Below are 10,279 nucleotides of genomic sequence, written 5' to 3'. Positions count from 1 at the left end.
GAGTTGGCCTCTAGGGTTGTCTTCCACATTTCCATTGTGTTCTGTATGAAGGTCCTTAGGTTCCTGTTGATCTTATACAGTTCCAGACATTTCAGTATCCATGTGTGTGGCATTGAGTCGTAGGCTTTCTTGTAGTCAATCCAGGCAGTGCACAGGTTGGTCTGTCTCTTCTTACAGTCTCGGGCGACTGTTCTATCGGCCAGTAGCTGGTGCTTGGCTCCTCTGGTGTTACTGCCAATTCCTTTCTGTGCCTCGCTCATGTATTGAGCCACATGCTTACTCATTTTTGCCGCAATGATGCCTGACAGGGCCTTCCATGTTGTGCAGAGACAGGTAATTAGCCGGTAGTTGGATGGGATGGGTCCCTTCTGGGGGTCCTTCATGATTAGGACTGTCCTGCCTTGGGTTAGCCATTCTGGGTGGGTTCCATCCCTCAGCAGCTGGTTCATCTGTGCTGCTAGGCGTTCATGGAGTGCAGTTAGCTTCTTCAGCCAGTACGTATGGATCATATCGGGGCCTGGTGCTGTCCAGCTCTTCATCTTTGACACTCTTTCTTGGACGTCTGCCATTGAGATGGTTACTGGTTCTTGTTCTGGGAGGTTGCTGTGGTCAGCTCTTAGGTCCACTAACCATTGGGCATCGGTGTTGTGTGATGCCTTTCTTTCCCATATGTCTTTCCAGTATTTTTCCACCTCAGCTCTTGGTGGGTCTGACTGGTTGTTGTTCCCCTGCCATTGAGAGTACACCTTGGCTGGTTCAGTGGAGAACAGCTTGTTTATTCTCCTGGCCTCTCCTTCCTTGGTGTATCTCCTCAACCGGGTGGCCAGAGCTGTTAGTCGCTGTTTGGCAGTTTCGAGTGCCTCTGGTATGGAGAGTGAGTTGTACTTCCTGGGTGCCCCTTTATTCACCATGTTCCCTTTCTGTAGTTCAGCTAGCTGGCTAACTTCTCTCCTTGCTGCCTTTATCTTGGCCTCTAATTGTCTCTTCCATGGTGGATACTGTTTGTTATGTCCCGAGCCCACCTTGTGTCCAAGCATCTCCATGATTACTGTTGCTGTACTGTGTATCAGCTTGTTGGTCTCAGTGATGGTTCTTGTGGAGATTGTCTTCAGAGCAGCATTCACATCTACTAGTAGATCTTCTGAAGGTACTTGGCAACTCAGCTTCGGTATTTGTCGGGGGCTCCAGGTTTCCAGTTGGGTCACGATCTTCCTTCTCAGGTCAGCAGCTCTTGTGTTGAGGCTGTTAGCTGTTGGGGCTTGGTACCCAATCTCTGGTTGTGGGGATGATGACATCTCCCCCCTGACCTGTCTTCCTGGCTCCCCCTTGCCGTAGCATCGTTGTTGTATTTCATTAATCTCTAATTGTGATAGCAGATTTCGATTATGGATGTTGGAACACTGGGCTAATAGCTGTTTCTTTGTTAGCCTTGATTGTGGGTTTCGAAGTATCCAATGGTCCCACATTCTCTGCATGTATACCCTCTCTCTGGGATTGCTTGTATAGTAGCATTCCAGCAAATCCGTATTTTCTGTCCTCGTCCATCGATGTCTTGTTCCAGTAGCCCATTTCTCATCAGTTTGCCCTGGTTCCCTAGCAACTGACGCAGACAATTAGGTGATTTTTAAATTAGGTGATTTTAGCAGATCGTGTGTGTGTGTGTGTGTGTATATATCAGCTGGATAGTACAGTGGTAATGCTCACTGACTACGACGCAGGAGATCGGGGTTCGAATCCTGGTCGGGGCAAAACATCATCCAGTAAGGGTCCTTAGGCAAAACCCCTCATGATATATCAGCCTACCTCAGGAATGAGTGAAAACATAACTGACACACACCACATATATATATATGTGTATATATGTGTGTGTGTGTGTATGTGTATATATATATATATATATATATATAAAAAATGTGTGATATTTGCTTATCTGCCATCTTGGACGGCAAAGCCGCGCATAGAACTTAGACGAACCCGTTCTAATTATCAAGTGTGTGGGAGTAGATCTTTTGAGAATGGTTATATCTTGTTCAGCATTTGGTTGTACCAATAGACAGGGCCAAAAGGGAGGGCCTGTCATTTTATAGATTCTCTGCAGAAGAGGAGAGACGCGCAAAATGGGTGTCCGCTGTGCGAAGAGAAAACTGGAACCCCAGTTTTACCAGCCGAATTTGTAGCGAACACTTCATATCAGGTAGGTGTAATCTTCTAATTCAATACTCCTAGTACATCTGTTAAGTTGATTTTCGGATTGAATGATAACTGCATACTTAGAACCTAGACAGTACAGTGTTTGTGGCCGTTAGTCCGCTTGATCTCTAACGTTTAAAATGGCTATGCCTAGCCCTACTACCCTGGCCTAGTCTATGACAATGTTTTATCTTTTTGTCTCATATATGCCTTTGAAAGGCCAATCCATAGTAGGGATGGCGAAAACTAAAAAAAAAATCTTGACTGACCACCGAGCCTCATTAGCCAGTTAAAGTCGGTTAACCTATGAGTTTAAACAGGGATGCAAACGGCAGATGCCGCCTTTTTCACGGCTGAATTGTGCAGATCCGATTATTTTTTTTTTTAAGGGGGGGCGTTGGAGTGTCTGAATAATTTCATCAGAGTAAATTCTGTATTAAAATTACTAAATAAGCAAATGCCGTTACAGTCCATGAAACATAAGAAGTATGAGAAGAAAACAGTAAATCAGAAAGCTGCGCACGTTTTCGCGGAAGCTGTGTAAATGTGCGCAGCTTTCTGATTTACTGTTTTCTTCCCATACTTCAGAGTTTAGATTTCGAACATTCCTACGATAAAATGTCCTGCATAGTCTCTTTATGATAAACGTCTTAATGCCACTTACCCGTGAGGTTATCAAGTAGACTTCCTTCTTCAGAACCTTCCAGAGGCATAGTTGGGATACCCATCCCGCAACAAAATATTTATAAGCTTCCAGGCTCTTGTAAGCTTTGAGGGCTTTGCCAGTGTAACACGATTCACGATTAACAAGAAAATTGTAAATGTCGTGGTAGGCCAGATCGGGCAAATCGCCGGCACCGCAGCTCCGAATTTCCCTGAACATGGATTGCGGCAAGTTGTACGGATCTGCAATCCCCAACCTGGAACACTTTTCCACATAACGCTGCCTCACGTCACCTTCAAGATGCTGAACAAACTTAGACAAGTAATCACGTGATGTAGATGGGGTATTTTCCAAATTTTCTTGGGGATTACTCCCTGGATCCATTACGCTCGCGCAAGGTAAACAATCCTGATGCCGTCCAATATGGCGGAGTACACACGTGCAGGTCACGTGACTGCACATCCTCTATACACATACATTTTTATATATATATATATATATAGATAGATAGATAGATAGATAGATAGATAGATAGATAGATAGATATACACACATTATATTGTGTGTACATATATATGCAATGATGTGGAAGTTTCAGAATTCCATGTTTTATTCAGAATAGAACATAAATGACATATCAAATGTTTAAACTGAGAAAATGTATCATTTAAAGAGAAAAATTAGGTGATTTTAAATTTCATGACAACAACACATCTCAAAAAAGTTGGGACAAGGCCATGTTTACCACTGGTTTGAGTCTAATGCAACCTGCGTAGCCTAAGAGCTCAGCCTGTAGATTCCTTTCAAAGCAATTGAGCTCAAAATGGTTCTCGGAAACAGAATTTCTACCAAAGAAGAAAGAAAAACCTTTATCCGTCACATGCACACTTCAAGCACAGTGAAATTCATCCTCTGCATTTAACCCATCTGAAGCAGTGAACACGCGCGCGCACACACTTGGAGCAGTGGGCAGCCACACCAGAGCGCCTGGGGAGCAGTCAGGGGTCAGGTACCTTGCTCAAGGGCACCTCAGCCCAACGCCTCCCCACGTCAACCTCACTGCATGTCTTTGGATTTGTGGGGGAAACCGGAGCACCCAGAGGAAACCCACTCAGACATTTTTGTGTTTCTAAAGTGTGACCCGTTCCCAAGTTGTGTAGCCACTGTTTCCCAAGTTATTTATATTGCTTGGTTGGCAATGGAACACAAAAAAATGTCATTATCACGTTTATTATTTTTGCAACCATAGGCTTTGCACACTGCTATTTTTCAACAATGTTTTGTTTACATCTGGCTACATTGCAGTGTCAGGAGCAGCAAGCCAATCAAGATGCAGGAAACTTAATTATTCTACGTCATGAAACTGGCCCCAAAATGGCAATATAGCTGCACCCTTGAGTGAACAAGAATACAAAAGAATTTTAAAGCACTGCTTTATGCGACACAGTATAAGAAAAAAGGGCAGTCAAAATGCTTTTGTTTAAAATGTGCAATATTTCTAGTCTGTTTATTTTTCACTGCAGGGACCCTTTACAGGCCCAACAGTGATTCCATGCGAATCCTGGGATTTGAACTTACAATCTTTTGGTCAATCACCTAAACCCCCTCTGCTCAACCCTTTACCACTCTGAACATGAAACATGAGCTAGCCATGACCCACACTACTGAGAAACTTACTTATACTGTAATACTAATGAAATATTTATTTATACTTGACTGGACTAATCTTCATAAAGACATTTTGGTTTGTATTGATTGATATACCTTTCTAGATGTTGTGCAGCATGCTTACTGCCCCATTTAGCTCCAGAGAGTTATTGCACCAAGTGGTCAAAAATGGGAATTACAACAAGCACTCACATACCCCTTTTCCACCAAATCAGTTCCAGGGCTGGTTTGGGGCTGGTGCTGGTTCACAACTCGTTCAACTTGCGAGCCAGCTGAGAACCAGTTTGCTTTTCCGTAGCTCGCGGTGCTAAGGGAAGCCACGTCATTACATCGCTGTATACGTCACTTACGTTGCTGTATACGTCAGTTACGTCGCTACGTTTGCATAAACCTTGGCGCAAACATCGAAGCAAAAACAACACGGAAGAAGCAGCAGCAACAACAATAATAATGGATGACTTCGCGTTTGTACAGCTGCTGCTTCTCGTCGCTTAAAAATGGCGATCTTTCGCGGTCTTGTTATTGTTGTTGGTCTTAACAACTCCGCCCCCCCCGCTGACATAAGCGGTTCTTTCCTCTGGCCCAGCAGAGAGTTGGTGCTAGCCTGGAACCGGTTTTTCTGGCCCCAGAGCCAGTTCTTTGTCAGTGGAAACAGAAAACCTGGTTCCAAACTAAGCACTGGCCCCGAACCAGCCCTGGAACTGCTTTGGTGGAAAAGGGGCAACAGAGACCCAATGGGGAAGAAATCACACTGTCTCATGCTTGGAGGAGGAGCAGGAAGCAGGCTTGCCATTTTTCCACCAAATTTGGTTAATGTTAAAATACTCTAATGCCAAATAAGTGCAAATCAGAATTAAACCTAATGCATGTCTACAAAGTGTAGACAGTGGGTTGATGACAGAATAATTTCTATTGTAATTTCTGGCCCCCCAAAAAAGTCGCACACTATTTTGTGGGGCCTCCATTCAATTAAATTTTATTTGTATAGCACATAAAATAAAAACAATAGACATTGGTCTCAAAGCAACCCTTCGTAAATATATAAATTTTGCATATTTATGAGCAATGAACTAATAAGCAAGCCTGAGGTAATGGTGACAAGGAAAAACTCCAAGACGACATGAGGAAGAAAACTTGAGATAAACCAGACTAAAAAAAAAAAAAAAATCCTCATTTAGGTGATGACAGAGAACATGATTATAAATAACTCACTTCTATAATTGTGTATATAGTCACATAGTATGTGACATAGTATATAGTCACAAAGTATAACACTGTAACCAGGAAATTCATTATAGTTTTAACATGAAGTCTAATTTATCAACTGTTCATTGATGGAGACTTGAGTGCAAAACTGTTCCTGACAAATGTAGTCCTAAACCATCATAGCAAAACTTTGTATTAACTGTCCAAAGCCATTTTCTAAGTGTATATTTAGGCTGTTCATATGAGACTGTCCTCCACAGGAGGAAGTGATGAGAACCTTAGCTAGAAGTAGGGCATCAGGATGGATCAGGCAGGTCCTTTAGCTTTTGATTACAGCAGGCAGGTCCTTTTAGCTTTTGATTGCAGCACACATTCACTGAGGCATTGTTTCAGCAACCTTATGCAACATGACACTTATTTCCATCCAGAGTTGCATTAGTTTTACACTGAAATCTAGTATTGATGACGGGAGAGTCAAACCACTCTGTAAAGTCTTCTCCAGCATCTCAAAGAAGCAATGCACCCATCATGCATAGTGGCCACTGTACAAGCCTCTGGAGACCGTGATGTTAAGGTCAGGACTCTGTGGTGGCCAATTCATATGTGAAAATGTATCATTTAATTTGTGTGTGGAAATGGTTCCTCATGCTTCCTGTACCACACTTTCACTCTTTGAGCCAGATGAATCCTGCCACTGTTCTTCTCATGCATCAGGGAAGGAAAAAAAAATCCACTGATGTGATCATCTGGTCATTCAGTACATTTCAGGTAGTCAGATGACTTCATTTTATTGCCACACAACATTGAGCCTCAACCTGACCAGCTGAAGCAACCACAGATCATAACACGGTCTCCAGAGGCTTGTACAGTGGCCACTATGCATGATGGGTGCATTGCTTCATATGCTTCCCTTCTTACCCTGACATCCCCATCAGTCAGGAATTGGGTAAATCTGGGCTCATCAGACCACATGACCTTTTTCCATTACTCAAGAATCCAATCATTCTGCTCTCTAGCAAATTGAAGCGTTTTCTTCTGATTATCCTCACTAACAAATGGTTTTCTTATGGCTACACAGCTGTTTAGTCCCAATCCTGTGAGTTCTCATCACACTGTGTGTGTGTGTGTGTGGAAACACTCTTAATTTCACTATTGAACATAACCGTGAGTTCTACTGTCGTTTTAACAATTGAACTTCGAGTTTAAGTGATCTAATTATGGTCAGTCAAGATTTTTTTCCAACCACGTTTCTTCTGTGAAGTTGATGGTTCACCACTATTCTTCCAGGCTTTAATAATGTATTGGGCAGTTTTTAATCCACTTCCAGTCATTTCAGTAATCTCCTGAGTTGTTTTCTTTGCTTGATGCAGGCCAATAATTTGACCCTTCTGAAAGACAGTAATATATTTTCTACGACCACAGGATACATCTTCCGACACGTTTGTTTAAGACGTGAAAAGCTACTCACTGCATCAGTTAGGGTTAAAGGAATTGTTGCCAGTTGAAACATATATTAATCACTGCAGTAATTATCCAATCAAAGGCTTTTAAATATTTGCTTATTTAAATCCAAACACTGACTTTTTTAGCTAGATAATGTATATTGCAACCATTTGCAGAGGGAAGTGGAAAACATCCATATATCAAAAATGCATGTGCCCCACGATGACCTTGTTTCCCAATATAAAGGCTAGTGCCAGGTCTTTTGTGTGGATTCTGAGATGTAGTTGGGCTGAAAATTTTGCTGAAACCTGACAACCCTGTTTAGCCTGGTTAACCCTGATTTACAGACTGATCGATTTAGAATTTTTAAGGCCGATACAATTTTCAAAATCTGAGGATTTTAAAATCGGATTTTTTTTTCAGAAACATAAATATTAGGGAAAATCTTTTTGTAGTTATTTAAAAGACCTCCCCAAGATAAGATGACATAATGCAGTTCAAAAATACTTTTTATCGTCATAAATAGTACTTTGAAAAAAAGTAAAACAAAATAGGAGTTAGATGATTTTTGTGATTTGTGACATTCCAAACTCGTATGTTACCAATAGTGGTGATGTAGTTGATGCACAGACAGGGTTTAATTACAAAATTAAAGAAACAGAAGATGGATCCTTCCACCATGTTATAAGTGTTGTCATTGCGTAATCTGTCCACCAGAGGCCACCCTCTAGTGGACAGACTACGCAATGACAACACATAACATGGTGTAAGGCTCCATCTTCTCATCTCATTTATCTCTAGCCGCTTTATCCTGTTCTACAGGGTCGCAGGCAAGCTGGAGTCTATCCCAGCTGACTATGGGCAAAAGGCGGGATACACCCTGGACAAGTCACCAGGTCATCACAGGGCTGGCACATAGACAACCATTCACATTCACACCTACGGTCAATTTAGAGTCACCAATTAACCTAACCTGCATGTCTTTGGACTGTGGGGGAAACCGGAGCACCCAGAGGAAACTCACGCGGACACGGAGAGAACATGCAAACTCCGCACAGAAAGGCCCTCGCCGGCCACGGGGCTTGAACCTGGACCTTCTTGCTGTGAGGCGACAGTGCTAACCACTACACCACTGTGCCGCCACGCAATTGGCTCATATTTTCCGATAATATTGGCATGCTGACTTAGTAGCTCTATTAAAGATATTAGTTACCACTGGTGACAGGAAACATTCCTGCTGTATCCAACACAGTTGAGAAAGGGTTCATTTAAAAGTACTTGAAACAAGCTGCTTGTGTGAGGCTCAGTCGTTTTGGTCAACCTGCCAAACCAAACTCTATCATGAGCCACTGCAGTTACGTTCCTAACATTCTTGTATGTATTTGTATTATATTATCCATCCATCATACTGTTTATCCATCAGGGTCGCAGGGGAAGCTGGAGTCAATCCCAGCTGACTTTGGGCAAGAGGTGGGGTACGTCCTGGGCAGGTTGGCAGTCTATCACAGGGCTAACACAGACAACCAACCATTCACACTCGTGTTCACAACTATGGGCTATTTAGAGTAGCCATTTGACTTAATCCACTTGTTTGGACCATGGGAGGAAACCCACGCAGGCATGGGAAGAGCATGCAGACTCCACACAGAAAGGCCCCAGTCAGCCACGAAGTTCAAACCCAGTGCTAACCACTGCAGTACCATGTCACTTACATTACATTATATTTACAGATACAGCATAACTTAATGTCTTTATATTATAAAAGCTGAGCTACAAATCCCATTTCCAGAAAAGTTGAGCTCTTTTCCAAAATGTAATAAAAATCTGATTGTTAATTCATGTGAACCTTTATTTAACTGACAAAATACAAAGAAAAGATTATCAGTAGTTTTACTGACCAAGTTAATTGTATTTTGTAAATATAAACAAAGTTAGACTTTTATGCCTGCAACACACTCAAAAGTTGGGACAGAGGCAAAATAAGACTGAAAAGTTTCTAGAATATTCAAGTAACACCATTTTGGAAGATTCCACAATAAGCAGGTTAATTGGTAACATTTAACCTGATGTTTTAAGTCGTTCAAATTCTGTAAAGCTGCTTTGCGACAATGTTTATTGTTAAAAGCGCTATACAAATAAACTTGATTTGATTTGATTGGGTATAAAAGGAGCAGCACCAAAGGCTCAGTCTTTGCAAGCAATGACTCCTTTGTGCCAAAATTTGTGAGAGAATTGTTAGTCATTTTTTAAAAATATGCAGTTTGTATTGTAAATTTATAAGTAGGACACTTGTGCTTGAATTAAAAATCAGTCCTTCAGCATTGCTAAGTTTGTTCAGATTATTATTCTTATTCTTCTTATTCTTCTTCTTCTTCTTATTATTATTATTCTCTCTTTTTAACCAGTGTTTATTTACAATACAATGCCAGCATTTTATTGGTCAAACATCTCAGTACAAAAATCTCTAAAGAGCTCTCATTCAGAAATTGACTGGAATTGTTCCCTAAACATTTCCACTGACCACTAATTTGAACAGAGCACTTCTGATGTGTGTGGGTGGTTTTGTCTTTCTTGGAAAAATGGGGTAGAAATTGCAACTTGAGCATCAAGAGCTTTTTGCCAGGACTTTGCGGATTCTGAGAATCTCTCTCTTGCCTTCCCCCACCTCTGAGGGCATGTAAGTTGTGAGTGGCTGCATCTTTCTTTTGCTCGAAACTTCACTGTAGGTTTGTTAGAGTAGCATTTATGGGTAACAGAGCCTCAAAATACATGTCCAAACTGATTCTTTCGGTTTGATTTTCTCCTTCACTAATTCATTACTGCTACGGTACATCACTGATGTTCTGCACACTGCAAGAAGTGCATTTATTTTCTGTTCATTTCCTCTCGTGTTAGTATTCTTCACTTTTCAGTCTTTTCTCACTTGTACGGTACCCTGAAAGTTTTAGAGACTTGTAACCAAATTTTCTAAATGTGAAAGAATGCATTCAAAAATAATTAATAAAAATGTAAAGTAACTAAATATAAGCTCAGCATGATGGGAGGACAAAAATGGTAAAGCTTTTTTATATATAGAGCTTGCTTAATTTTTTCACTTTGACCCTGATT

At 41.4% G+C, this 10,279-nt stretch overlaps 1 protein-coding gene across 10 annotated transcripts in view; it reads left to right on the top strand.

Annotated features, from left to right (window-relative positions):
• Positions 1 to 10,279, top strand: part of luzp1 (leucine zipper protein 1) — a 185,519-nt gene that overhangs the window by 105,492 nt on the left and 69,748 nt on the right. For 3 of the 10 annotated variants that reach the window (XM_060933617.1, XM_060933614.1, XM_060933613.1), the window contains one exon: positions 2,088 to 2,194. The exons of the other annotated variants lie outside the window; for them this stretch is intronic. The gene's annotated coding sequence lies outside the window, so the exon portion shown is untranslated. The remainder of the gene's footprint in view (positions 1 to 2,087; positions 2,195 to 10,279) is intronic. 10 annotated transcript variants of the gene reach the window in all.

Source organism: Neoarius graeffei, chromosome 11 (genome assembly GCF_027579695.1).
Source record: "Neoarius graeffei isolate fNeoGra1 chromosome 11, fNeoGra1.pri, whole genome shotgun sequence".
Lineage (NCBI taxonomy): Eukaryota > Metazoa > Chordata > Actinopteri > Siluriformes > Ariidae > Neoarius > Neoarius graeffei.
Note: the sequence above shows the minus strand (reverse complement) of the source record. Positions and strands in the feature narration are given on the sequence as shown.